General features: G+C 40.7%; 1 protein-coding gene across 1 annotated transcript in view; it reads right to left on the minus strand.

Annotated features, from left to right (window-relative positions):
* ppp2r5b (protein phosphatase 2, regulatory subunit B', beta) overlaps positions 1-14,151 on the minus strand; it is a 31,039-nt gene that overhangs the window by 14,652 nt on the left and 2,236 nt on the right. The gene's annotated exons all lie outside the window — the stretch shown is intronic.

Raw genomic sequence — 14,151 nt, forward strand, 5'->3', positions numbered from 1 at the left:
TGATACCCACGGATTACTGAACACACGCAGTGAGTTTTAAATTGATTCCACAGGCCTGAGGGGTGTGAGAACTGAGCAGCTCAGCCTGTAAAGCATCATGCAAAAAGTAAAAGAAAAAAGAAAAAGAGGAAAAGAAAGGAGCAGAGGGTTTGCAGGCTTTGACAGCAACCAAATGGGAATGCTTGGTTCTTTTTCTGAGTAAGCAGATGATTGATGACTCGAGAGCTAAAATAGCATGCAGTGAAATATCCAAAGTTTAGATTCCTATAAGTGAGATGTATGTGAGGTTTGGTCGGAACAGTAAAATAGGACATTTACATAAGGTGAAATATAAGTATATGAATAATAATATATATAGGATCCTCTTTGAAAAGGTTTTTGAGTGTCACAGGTGTTCCAGACTGTATGTAGATAGTCTAGGAAATGTCTGGCTGACCTTAGTGAACTTACAGAGATCAATAACTTGATTTTTACATCCGGCTGAGCCTGACGGATAGACCTGAGACTCTGTGTCGGGTTGAACTCATAGCAGGGTGTGGACAGTGGTGGTTGTATTCAAAATTATAAGGACTAAGAAAAGCTCTGCCACCACTTGATTAGAGACATCAGCCACATTTAAATCAATCCAAAACAACCACTAACGTCACCCTCATAAGAACCGGAGAGTTAGACGAGCATGGACTCCTTTCTGAGCAAGAAACTCAACTCCACTGGTGTATTGGATTTAATGGTTCCTCATTGTACTTACAACTAACCCTTGAACATATAATCAGTCTGTCAGAGGAAAAAATACAGAATTACTGATGACTGGGAAGCAGTCTAGACTATCTGAGGATGATCCAAAACTCACACTCACACACAGACACAGCAGATTAGATTTAACCCTTCTTAACCCCCAGGTGGGAAACTCAGGAGGAGTAAGGGGAGCAGACTGGAGCTTTTCCAGTCCCAGACCCCCTCACTCACCTCTTGTGGGCACACCATGACCATCTGCTCCCTTTGGCACAAAGCTGTACAACAGTACTGCCCTTTGCTCGAGACACATTCTTCAGAAAGTGGCCTTTATTCTATCAATTATGACCAACTACGCCTTCCATACTTCAGATGAGGACGGGACTGAGTGTCTGTATTCTTAGAGGATTTATTTTAGGTTTATTTGACAAAACTACTAAACTGCTGTTTGATGAAGTCCCAGGTTGGTAATATGGAAACACTTAAAAAACTTAAACACAAAATTGTTTACTTGCAACATTATGGATTAGAGTTAAATTACGTTTAAATTAAGATTGTCCTTTATTCAGGCAAGTTCTTTGAATTTTTCCTGGTTTCTTTTTAACAATTGTGTGTTGTTTGTGTATAAAAGCTCAGAATAGGGCTGGCCTTTATTTTTTCCCCATTTTACATCCTGATGACATCGTTGAGCTGTACTGAGCGTTCAATTTGTTCTTGAATTGCAGCCACTTCTTATTGACTGGACAGACGTGTACAGACAAGTTCACACAATTTGTTGGACTATTGGACACAAAAAAGAAGTGTGAAAAGTTTAAGAGGAAGAACTATTTATTCTGCCTTTGCTTCGGGAACAAATGTGAGTCTAAATTAGCGAGGCGGCGCTTCTGTATATTTCGCTCTTGGCTGGTTTGAGGTTGCTGCTTCTTTAGTCTTTTCATCCTCCTGACTCTTGATCGCTCCTCCGCCTCCCTCCGTTTCTCCACTTCTCTCCCTTCCTAATATGCCCCTTCCTAATCTTTCTATCTCTTCATCCTTCTCTCCTGATTTCTCAGAGCCCCCGTTTGTGCTGTCCACTCCCTCCTGTTTCTTCCCCCTGTAGACAGACTGTGAAGGTGAAACCTAATCCATTTTTAATGGAGAGTAATTGTATGAAGATGTGCCGTGCTGGGACTGAGAAAAAAAGGTACAGAGTGAGGTGAAAAGACGGAGGGAAAGAAAAAAGCATGTATGTGGGTTTGGGAGACCGAGAGTGAGATGAGAGGCGAGAAAGCGACATGGTGGGTCATGTGAGAGGAAGTGTGGGAGAGAGAAAAGGAAAAGATATTCGAAAGATTTTTTTTTTTAAGTGTCGGGAGATGAAAGGCACAGAAAGAGCCCCATAATTTATAGCAAAGCAAATGGGCTAAAAACAAATTTTGTTTGTCGGAGTTTGCTAAACTGGCTGCTAGTATTACCCCAATCACTATGCTCATGTGTAGCAAGTGTAGAAAATGCAAGAAATAAAATCAGAAAACAAACTCAGTGCACAATGATGCAGCACAGAAACCAAACTGAGGAGATACTGAGCGAGGTGGATTTTAGTTTTCCTCTTCGCGATGCTATTATTAGGTCAGCGCAAGTCGCTCCAGACCCATTCATTCAAGGCAGCTTTTAATATCATGTCAGTGCAGTGATTAGAGTTCTAACTAAGATCTTAATCATCACGAGTCATTTACGAGCTATATTCATGTTTCTGACAGTCCAAATGTATTTTTGAATGGGTAACAAGCCTCGCTGTGACTATACAATCCCAACATTAAATGCACGTCGTTTAATTTAACTTCTTTATTTATTTCAACCTTATTAACTCAGAAAGTCCCTTGAGATTAAAACACAGATCATCAACATGGCACAGCATTATTAAAGTTACATTACCACAATTATAAAAAGCATATTAAACCAGTCAGTGAGAAAAGCAATTACACTTACTTTTTCTTTTCTATTTTAGAGTAAGTTTTCAGTGCCTCAAGCTTTGTATTACTCTTCTTTTATGTTCCTGTTGTTCTTCATGCTGTACAGATAAAGGATCTTTTCAAAATCCACATGCACAAAGATTGATTCATTTACCAGTTTTTGTCTTTTTTTCCCCCTCTTACGAAGTATACTAGGCTTTATAGTAAGTTTTTAAAATGGAAAAATAATAATGTCTTTACTGAAGCAATTTATAGGTGTTGATTCTGGTGAGACGTACTGAAAAAAGTACCAAAGGTTGTTTTATTTATTGAAGGCCAAATAATTCAAATTGTTTGTTCTCAGGTGTCAGCAAAGGTTTATCCTTCACCTCAAGTCATGTTTATTGGTATAGATTTCCTCTCCTTGGATGGCTGGGGGGCAAAAGAAGCCGTTAGTAGGAAAAAAAGCAATTACAAAAAAATGAAAAGAATGTTGTAACAATAAAAGAAATACAGCGATTAACAGTCCAAAATCACAAATACTGCAATACAAAAACAATTTGAAAAAGTAAAATAGACCTTTTTCACATTGCTTCAAGTCCAAGAGGACACAGGTAGTCAGCTCACATGCTGTATGCAGTCTAGAAAGGTACTGGATCACTTTTAACAATGCTGATACTGAGGAATGCTGTATCATGAAACATTAAATTACCAGACATTCAGTGGTGTCTAATGAGAAATGCGCTCCACATCTGTCCTCAGCTGTGTTTATTCTTTCCCATTCTGCCTCTCTGCACCTTTCAGCCACGTTCCCACTTCCCCAGGCCTTTGAATCTCTATTAAGCTGTACTGCACAAGATGAACCACTCAGCCCCCAGCCCATTGGGTCCTGAAGACATAAACTTGTTTTTTTAAGTGTAATTAATTTCCTATAAAAGCTAGGCACTGTAGTTTTGTAGGAAACAACACTCCAAAAGGAGTAAATAATGCATTTGTTGGAACTATGTTCAGTGGCGGATAAAAACACATTTGGTGCACAAGCAATATTTGCAGCAGCAGGACAGTGTGTGGTATTTAGTCAAAATAAACTCATGAATAAACTACACTGCCCATGTTAATTGTAACGAATGAATATGCCACGCAGTGAAACAGTGGCTCATTGGTATGTTTTGGAAAAGGAATTGTGTGAAAAGACTCTTGTGCCACACTTTTGTTTGTGGGATCAATTCATTGTTGTTTTTTCATGGGCTCTGCTGACAACAAGGAAAGAAAGGCATATCTTTGAATAAACAAAGGACGAAGATGCTGGTAAAAAAAACAATATTTAAATCTTAAAAACGTCAGCGTGATGCATGGTGTGGGCAAAGATAGCACGTGACGTAGAAAAGGCAGTGAGAGCAAGAGCAGGGAGAGGGGTGGGTGGGCTTAGTGAAAGGAGCACATATGTAAGAATGAGCAGTGCCAAGCACCCTGCAACAGCATCAACACACACACACACACACACACACACACACACACACAGCTGCACACATCTAAATATAGTGCTGCTGGAAAGGGAGAGGAGACGAGGAAGAATCTGGGGAGGAACCAGGAGGGAGGTAAGAGGAGCAGTACAGGGTTAAAAGATGACATCATCCCCCTCGTCCTCCTGCCTCTCTCTCATCTTTCCATCATTAGGGTGCCTCCCTTCTTTTCTTCTCTCACTCTCTATCTCTCTGTGCACTCCCTCCATCTTTCCCTTGGTCTACTCCACCCATCAATCTCTCCAAGGCTTTTTCTTTCTCTTTTTTTCTCAAATGAGCGAGTACAGCTCAAGTCTTTAAATAACAGTTATTCTGTTTGTAGCTGATTGTTTGTGTATGTGCGTGTGTGTGTGTGTGTGTATGTGTGTGTGCGTGTGTGTGTGTGTGTGTGTGTGTGTGTGTGTGTGTGTGTGTGTGTGTGTGTGTGTGTGTGTGTGTGTGTGCGCGTGCCTGCATGCATGTGCGTGTGTGTGTGAGATAGAGAGACAGAGAGGAGGACAGTTTCTGTTTTAGCCACCATCCAAGCCGCCTCTGCACCGCTGTCATTAAGCACTCACACATGCAGCAGACACACTCATACTCAATGCACAGATGACGCAGAGAGGAAGAGAGGGTAGGGAGGGAGGGGGGAGGAAGCGATAGAAGGGGATAGAGGCAGGTAGGGAAAGGAGAGCAAGTGAAAGACACAGGGATAGTAGGGAGCTGCAGCAGCTATATGTAGAAGTCAGGGCAGTATAAATATCACCTTAATGGGTTTAAGTGACGCTTAAAGTCCATCTCTAAGTGATCTAATCCTCCTTATAACACATTCACTTCATCACAAACTGTCTAGGAAACATGTACAACACATCATCTTGCCTATTCAAAAAAAGCCTGATTAGACCACCTCCACCCCTTCAGATTTTCAAGAACACCGAAGAGTAAACAGCAATTGACCTGCCCAGAAAGAACAGGACAAATCATCCTGCTGCTTTAAATTAGAGCAGGAAATACTTGGAAGTCGTCACTTGGTGATGGTACTGGGAATAGGTAATGAGAGTGGCTGGGTATTAGCATATAACATGTAAATAGAGTTGTACATCTACAGTCTGTTAATGGTAATCAATCCTGAACCTGCTGACAGAATAATGAAGAATGAGCACATCTTTTGACATGTTTGTGTTCTTTGCTGAGGATGTTTTATTCCTCTCACTTAGCCTGTCTGACATCGCACCAAATTATGAACAGATTTTCACACCGTTTGGTGGGAACCATTCCTCACATTATGAACTTCATCTAGATCTGGAATTTCTCAATCTCGCCAACAATGACAATCGGGCTGTTTTTGTGTTCTGTTTTGCTTGACGTGTGTGGGATGTGGTTAAAAAGCAAAAAAAAACCTTAAATTTGAGCTGCCTTGACTATTTCTTGTGAAAGATTATTTTGACGAAGATGGAGGCTGATTGTAAATGGTACGGGACGTTTGCAGGGTCAAAATCAATTTCAGCTCAAATTACAAGAATGATGTCTCTGGATTCAGGGATGATGGAAGTTTGTGCTTCTTTAAAGAAATTCTCTTTTATTTCTAATATTTAGGCTGAAACACTTGACATTCTCTCACACATTCTGAGTTTAAAAGAAGACATTATCATAATGACAGTCTCCAAAATGTTTTATCCTTCCTATGAAGGACCCTCACAAGCTTGATTTGATTCCAAATTACCTTCTGAAAAACATGAATGATTAAAGTGAAACTCATTACTGATAAACAGGGAACTACTGCCACTGTATCTGGAGACTTATGCTAACAGCATTGTATTTTAATGGCAGTGGATTTCAAAACGTGATCTTTATATGGAGCTCATAGACGGAAAAGTATCATTCTCTCTTTAACAAAGGCAGTGAGAGATATCTAAGTCATGGCAAAAGATTAAGTGGTGCACTAAGCCCATCTGTAAATAATCCAATGACACTAATAAGACACGTTCCTACCACACAGCATAAAAACCGAGGCCGACTGTGTGTTACATGCTGTGTTCATATGTGTAAGGTCTGTTGTCTGTAATTTCTGTCGCTTACTCATCGTGTAATTACCTGACTCACTAACAATAAACACATTTTAGCAGTTAGAATAATCTCAAGCAAACTTTTTCACAGGTCTTTGGGCTACTGGACCTTTTTTATCTAAAAGTCCAAGTTGTCCTTGAGTGTGGTTGACTTTGAGATATTAAAAGCAATATTTGCTGTGCGCAATGCAAACACAAATTGGAGACAGTTAGCAAACAGATATGGGAGACGGTTATCCCGGCAGGAGACTTCTTCAACATTTGATTAGCAGCTTTGCAACCCTCACTTGTTGAATAATAATGTGTTGGTTTTCTGTGCAGCGCATACATCAGCACTGGTGCTTTCCACACTGCTGCAACGGGAAAAAAATTTATCTCACACTATCTTGTCCTTGAATAAGTCTGAGTGTGCTTTCTTTAAAGCTGGTTGGGATTCGTTGCTAATCCTTCTCAATAATTTCCTTTAAAAACTGATTGATTTTCTTTGTTGACTTAGCTCGGCACTGACCGCTACAGCAGATTGAATATGGAACGCCCACCAAGGTGAAACTTGTGGTTATTCACTCAGAGTGCTTATTTGCCCGAGCATCAGCGTATTCCTTTAAGAATCAACTCTTTCTTCGGTGACACAGCAGCTGTTGTGGTTATTGCATCGCTGGCCGTTTCATTACATCCTCTCCCCAGCAATATCCTCTGCTTTTCTTTTCTTTTTTATCTCGCCGTCTCTCCTCCTCCCACTATTCCTCCTGCACCTGTCAACTTAGTGTTCAGTCATTTCCTCTTTGCTCATCCACTCCATTTCTTTCATCACCCCTACTCACTTTCTCCCTCACTCTCGCTCTTAATTGATCTCAGACCGTCCAAAGAGCAAAAACTACTCCATGCCTTCTGTAACCCAATACCAGGCCCATCCATCTGGCCTCTCCCTTACACACACGCGCACAGACACGCGCACACACACACATGCATATGCACACACACACACGCAGAGTCATTCAATCTCCCACATACAATCTGTGTTAGAAGGTGAATGTTTTACAGTAAACAGCACACATAAAACACAGCCTGCCGCACAGTCATTATTATAATGTGGACGCACATGTTGGACAAACAAAAAGGAAAACACATATCCTCCCATGCAGGTTGATATGTGACCTAAATCATGTGAGATCAAGGCAATATGTCATGTTTGACAAGTAATATATAATGCCGTGGCCTGAATAAACAACAAAAATAACATCTAAGCAGTTGAATACACCTGAAAGATGCTGAGCTAATAATCAGAGGCAGCTACTTGGCTAAATCAATCATTATGATTGCAGTACATTTCTGTTGCCACATACAGTCTCCTACAATAGTTTTCTCTTTTACATTACCACACATTGTTCTCATTGTTTATGTGGTCCAGCATGCTAATGATGCCACATTTATATGTTGTTGCATTTCTGGATCATATTGTTGACTTTTTGGACTCAACCTGTGCTCCTGTAACAGTTGCACCATAGTATTCATCACTATCCCATAATATCTGTCACAGTAACATGACGGTTAAAGCAAACGAACAAAGTTTGTTTGCTTTAACCGTCATGTTACTGTGACAGAACACAGTTAGCACTGTTAGCATTTCTCAACACGAGTATTTCCTTTTTTTCTAAAACTAAAGACTGATCACGCCATAGAGTGGAATAGCATAATTCCTTCTTCCATCTTGACTAAATATGCGGGGTTTACTAGCGTAGGGACACGACAACTGGCATGGTTAGTTGGTGGACTGGTCTAGCAAAACCTAACCGCTAACTAACACATATATAGCTCAGCTTTGCTAGGTCTGTGCAACAAAACCGAACCCCAAATATTTTTGTTTATCTTTTTTCATTTGATGTACCTTAATCTGTTATGTAAACTATGTGCAAAACAGGCAGGAAAATCGCAGACCTGGCAACACAATAGCACTCTAAGCTAATTAGCTTGTTAAATGTCACTGTAATCATAGTTGGTTGCGAATGAGGACAATCAGGTAATACAGTTTATACCAGAGGTGTTTTGCTCAGCACAGTGAAATTGTAATAGGATTCATTTTAAACTTCAAAGAAATTGTCTTACTCAATTAAATAATAGTTTAAGAAAAATGAGTAAAGTTGTCAGACATCAGTGCAGCCTTGTTTTTTATCCATTTAAAACCTTCCTTTATTGTCTTTTTGAACCCTTACGAGGCTGATACAACATATCCTTAAGAATATACCCTGTTATATTTCATGAGATGGTGCTGAAGATTTTATAACGGCATGTCTGACGTTTCCCTTCTAATCCTTTCATTGTTAGCAATGAAAATGACCCATTTTTCAGTAGATTATGAAACACAAGCGGTAGTTTATTTTTGTGTCTTTTGCAAACAGCAGTGGGAGCATTTTAAATGCATTTCCCTTCATTCCATAGAAACAGAAGGATTGCAAAAGCACATTTTGACCTGATGAACAGCATCCAGTGGGCTGATTAGCACCATCACACACATGTCTGGATGCAAAAGATTAAATACTTGCTGGTCAGCAATAGCGATCATTCTTTCTGCTTTTAACAGGGCGTATTAGCACACAAACTGCTGCTTCACATTACAACTTTACCTAAAATGTCACGATAACAACATTTAAATCTTCCTGTTATCTCACTCTGGTTCAACTCACCATCTGTTACTCTGTGCAACAAAGCCTGATTCAATTACATTGTCTGTAGTGCTCGTCTTATATCTGCAGGGTGTTTCGTGGCTTTGAGAAATGCTTTAATGCTAACGCCAACCAGCAGGATGGGTTTCGTGCAGGTACGGGAGATTTAACACTTTCTAAGCTCACACAGCATCCCTTAAGGCCTCACATAGTCATTTGAAGCCACTCAGCGGCCATTTGAAAAGCCACTTCTGCTGGCAGCCGCTAATGGAAACCTCAAGGATAGAAACCAACATGCATGGCTATTTTGTTTTATGAATATTTCTTTTGCATGGTTAAAATAGCAATTACAAATGCTGGTGTTAGTTTGCACGCTGAACGGTGTCTGCATTTACATCCATCTATCTATCTATCAATTACTTGATATGAGTGCTTTCCTATTAATGATTTTTCTGCTGATGTGTTTTGAGGATTCAGCACCCAGATGAACGCAATGGAGCTGAGCATGTTGATTCATTTTCAAAACAGCAATTAGGCCTGCTGCTCTCCTGCTTTCACATTGGGGTGGGAGATAATAATAATAATAAACAACTCTTGGTATCAATTTTTTATGAGAAGAAATACACACAGTTGACTGGAAAAAACTGCTGCGGTAAAAAATTAGACTATTCATATTTTGTTTTATCATCTTCTGCCGATTTCCAGATCAGATCATGTGCCCGACAAATTATATATTTTTTTAACTGAAAAAAACTAGAGCCTCTTGTGACAGTTTACAGGAATAGCCTCATCTTGTGACTTCCAAAATACAAACGCATGTTTGCTAATGCCCCTTATTTTTTTAAAATTGAAATTCGTGGGAATGTCTCTTTGTAGAACGACCGTAACGTACTGTATCTTTTGTCACATGAGCTTCGACCTATACCATTCACTGTGGTCTCAAAACGCAAAGTGAGCTGAGTAAAACTGTTCAGTGGTGAAGGCCGTCAGAGCAACGCCGCCGGGCCCAATACGAGCAAAAAGTCTGTTTTGTGTTTTCTCTCTGAGCTCCTGCTGGGAAGGCTGCTGCCAGCAACACTGTCCCCCAAGATCTTAAGATAGACCAGAAAGTGTCCCATGATCACCCTGCAAACATGCAAGCTTTACACAATCACAACCACACAGTCGGGCCTTTATAAATACTTTGTACGATTGTATCCTCACCCGGCTCAGATTAGAACCATTGACCTACTGCAACCACAAAAGTCAAACCTTTTCATAACATAAAGGATTATCGTGGCAATTTGCTGGACAGATCATTTATATTTCTACTGCAATAAATTTGTGTATTCCCAGTGGGGATGTTTCTATTTATTGTGACGTAATTACACTTCTTGACACAGTTATGATGCTTTTACTATTAAGTTCTACGGTTACGGTCTACGTCTACATGTATATTTCTGCTTCGAGTGATGATGTCTCTGTCCTGGCCGATGACGTAGTTTATCTCTCAGGTGGATCCCTTTTTTACAGATACAGGCACACTGCGTAGAGTTTATTTTCACCTGCATGACTCATACTTACTGTAAGTCAAATCAAAATGCAAGCCCAGTGGTCGAACAAAGAAGATCACATTCTGATTGTGGCGCATGCCGAGTGGCTACGTAACGTGTGTTTTTTCATTACCCAGATAAGAGTCATATAGTTTGCATTTTAACACACAGTGTGTGCAGAGGGCATCAAAAGGAAAAGGGTGGAAAAGTCTACAAATTAACTATAGAGGGCTATAAGAAGCAAGTGTGCAGAATCTCAAGGTCAAAACCTTGAATGTAGTGCTGCCTCGTTGGTCGCTACAGATAGAGACAGTTGGATTAATCTGTGTTTAAATAAAGAAACGCATCGATACTGCAAATTGTCTTCAGTGTACTAACTAGACATACATCTTAATCATAAGTTTGCTTATGTGCTGAGTGGATGTTGGGGAGAGTGACCTTTGTCTGGTTAGACTGCCAGCGACAGCACAACATCCGTGACTGGGAAGCCTGACTGTGACGCCGTCTGTGGCCCCGGGGGAGAGCCTCACAGCTGGGGAGGAGCACTGAGCTAACAGCCTGTTCTCTGGTTAGATAGAGAGCTGCAGTGGAACTGAAGACCGATGTCGGGATATTATTGGTTGAAATGTGCTGGTACTAGTTTTTGTAATCTTTGTTCTTATTTGGTTTTCCAGAAAGATAAGATGACTGGATATTTGATATAAAAATACAAAGACATTGATTGAATTAAAAAAATACATTACCATATATTGTTAATGAGGTGCGCAAAATGACCGGTAATGTGATCTGAAATTGTTAAAGAGGCATATTTTATTTCAGCTTGACTTTAATGTGACAATTAGCGTAGAGAGATAAGAAAGAAAAGGCATGCTTTTTGCGTAACTGTATGATAAGAGATATTAAATATTGTAATTTGCCTTGGTCCCATGCAGAGAAACACTAAGTTTGTTGAGTCTTGGGTCTCTGTGGGACTGAATCCTCATCCCATTTGGGAATCTGTCTAAAAATGTTCAGCAGGACATTAACTCTCCATTTAGACAGTGGGTAAAAAAAATAACAATAATCATTTAAATGGAGCGACTGCTGACAGCGACAAAGGAAGTGATCGATCTCTTGAGAATAAAAAAACACCCGGATGCCTACTGAACTACGAGGAAGCGTGGGGTGGGCTTTTATCAGAAGGATGCTGTGTTTTTATGACATACACCTTTAAGTAAAAAACTGTATATACTGGTAAATGCAACAATTAGCTCTAGTCCGAGAACACAGTGTACAGAAAGGGGGGAAATGCCGGTGCTTGTGTTTGCTGCAGGCCTGTGGACCAACATGAATACACTGTAAAATGGATTAAAGGAAGCCTTTCTCCTTCACCCTACATCCGTGGATGTAATGGCTGCCATGACCATCACTGCTGCTCTGGTATTGGTTGGTTCAGTGCAACAACTACATTTAGCTGAACATTTATCAACCAATTAATCTACTTGTGTTTGTTCCTCCAAATTTCTATAAGCCTGCCTCGTGTGCTCGTCCTACAAACATGTCTTCTGTGCCTTGTCTTGTCATTGTGAAACATTATTTTTAAAGGCTGATCTGTTTCACCCACTGCTAATGACAGATCTGGAAAGATGCAAGCTGCGACTTCTCGTCATATGTCTGCTTCTTCTTTGATTGCTTTTGTTTGAATTGGTCCTAAAATTGAGCTTCTTGCTCTTTTTTAGACTAATATAATTTTCCCTGTTGGTAGTTTTAAGCATTCCCTGCTGTCAAACCATCGTAGCTGTGCTGGAAATTATTTTTTTTTTGGTAGTTGTCTATAACACAACATCAAACAACAAAAAATATTCATGAGAAGGCAATGTGAGGACAGATTCACCAGTCACATCTTCATTGTTGTATGTCTTTTATATGTCTTTCTGTGTCTATTTTGTTTCCCATTTAGCCTGAAACTGCGAGCCAGAGTCAAGCTTTGCTCGGGGCTTAAAGGGAACGAGACGTGGCGTTTGTTAACAGCAGGAGAAGTTCAAATTAACAATGGGAATGTGATTCCCTTGAGAGAAAAACACCCACAAGTCTGCCTACACTTGGCCTACATGCTGCCCGTTACAGACTTCCCCTCGCCAGGCTGTTCTCCTGCGCCGGTGCTGCAGGATCTTACTATCGGTTCCTCCTGGGGATCCAGAAACAATGCCGCAGCAGTGCAGCAGCCATGTGATAACTGGGGCTTTAGTCTTTGAAGGCCACAGCACGCATGCACAGGGAGGTCTGAGACGAAGGTGTTGTAAAAGCACAACAAAAGCCCTGCCTTCATCATGCTGCACACACCCACAGCTCACGGGCCCGAGAGGAAGTCGCAGATGGTGAAATGAGGTGTAAAAACACATCCACACAGCCCTATGAAAGCAGACAGGTGTCCTCTTTATTGAGGGTTAATGGGACGAGTTTGCAGGCTACGTGAAAGGGGGAGTAACCTTATGAAGAGGGGTTAGAGGCATCTATGAAGACTTACAACGCACCGAGGTTGACCCGGAAAGAGACAGAAGACACGCAAGGTGAGGATGAGGTGAAGATGAATAGGAAGCGATATGAAAGCTATTTATAAAAGGGGGAGTCATGTGAAGGGATAGGTTTTGTTTACTGTGGGAACCATGGGAAAAAGGACAAAAATATGGTTTGACATCTCTGATATGTATTCACTGTCTTATCACAAAGTCTTACAAAGCAGCTGCACGTTACAGGACAGTAGCACATGAATTGAACAGCTCTTAGATACACAACGACATCAAGTTTGCTAAAATTAGCCAACGTTTAGCCACTAACCAGACCAAGTGAAGCCATTGCAGCAAAGCCTGTGTTTGGAGTTAAAGGGTTCTCAAGAATTAAACTTTTAATTTGTATGAGGAAGAGTGTGTCATCTCTTCAATCAAAACCAAATTGTGTGGCTTTTTTCGTCCACTACAAATGCTGATATTTACTCTCGGGCCGCAACTAACTATCGTGTTGAATATGGATGCATGTGTCATACCCTGAGTACCTTGAGTTTGAGGCGACAACGTTTTTTGTTCTCTTGAAACCCTTCAGATATTCAATCTAAAGCTGTATTAAACCGAGACAACCGGAAAATCTTCACATTTAAAAAGCTGGAACCAGAAAATGTTGCTTAACAAATTGACCAAGATCGATTACAAAATGTTCTGCCAATTACAACATACTTACATCATCTTTTTCTCAGTGTATCACACCGAACCCCACCCAGACCCGTCTGCGGGTTGAGTATGTGGGCCTATAGGAGACAGCACTATATTGAAAATAAAAGCAAATGGGCTCCATTGCTTTCCAGTCTCCAGCCTCCACTGTGAGAGGTTATTGAACGAGCTCCCATAGATCAAAGTGATCTCTGTGTGGTAACAGCAGCTCTGGGATTAGAGCTATACAGCAACAACAGACCTGCAAATAGTGTACTTCTGACTGCCTTTATGAGGGATGTCAGGATACATACACAAAGCCACAAAATCAACGAGTATATTGTGTCCTCTGTGAGTTTTTGTTTGAGGTTCATCTAATGAGGCAATTAAGACAGGCCGTGGTCTGACAGGGAGAAAGGCCCCGTAATGGTGAGATGCTTCTTCCATTTCCCAATCACAGAGACCAGCTGATGTTTGTGGTCGACATCGAGCTCAGTGACGATGCATTCGTGAAATTGAACTTGAACATTTTGTCAAACTTTCCCT

The sequence above is a fragment of the Clinocottus analis genome, unplaced genomic scaffold (assembly GCF_023055335.1).
Source record: "Clinocottus analis isolate CAN_PGR_092001 unplaced genomic scaffold, fCliAna1.0.p SCAF_21, whole genome shotgun sequence".
NCBI lineage: Eukaryota > Metazoa > Chordata > Actinopteri > Perciformes > Cottidae > Clinocottus > Clinocottus analis.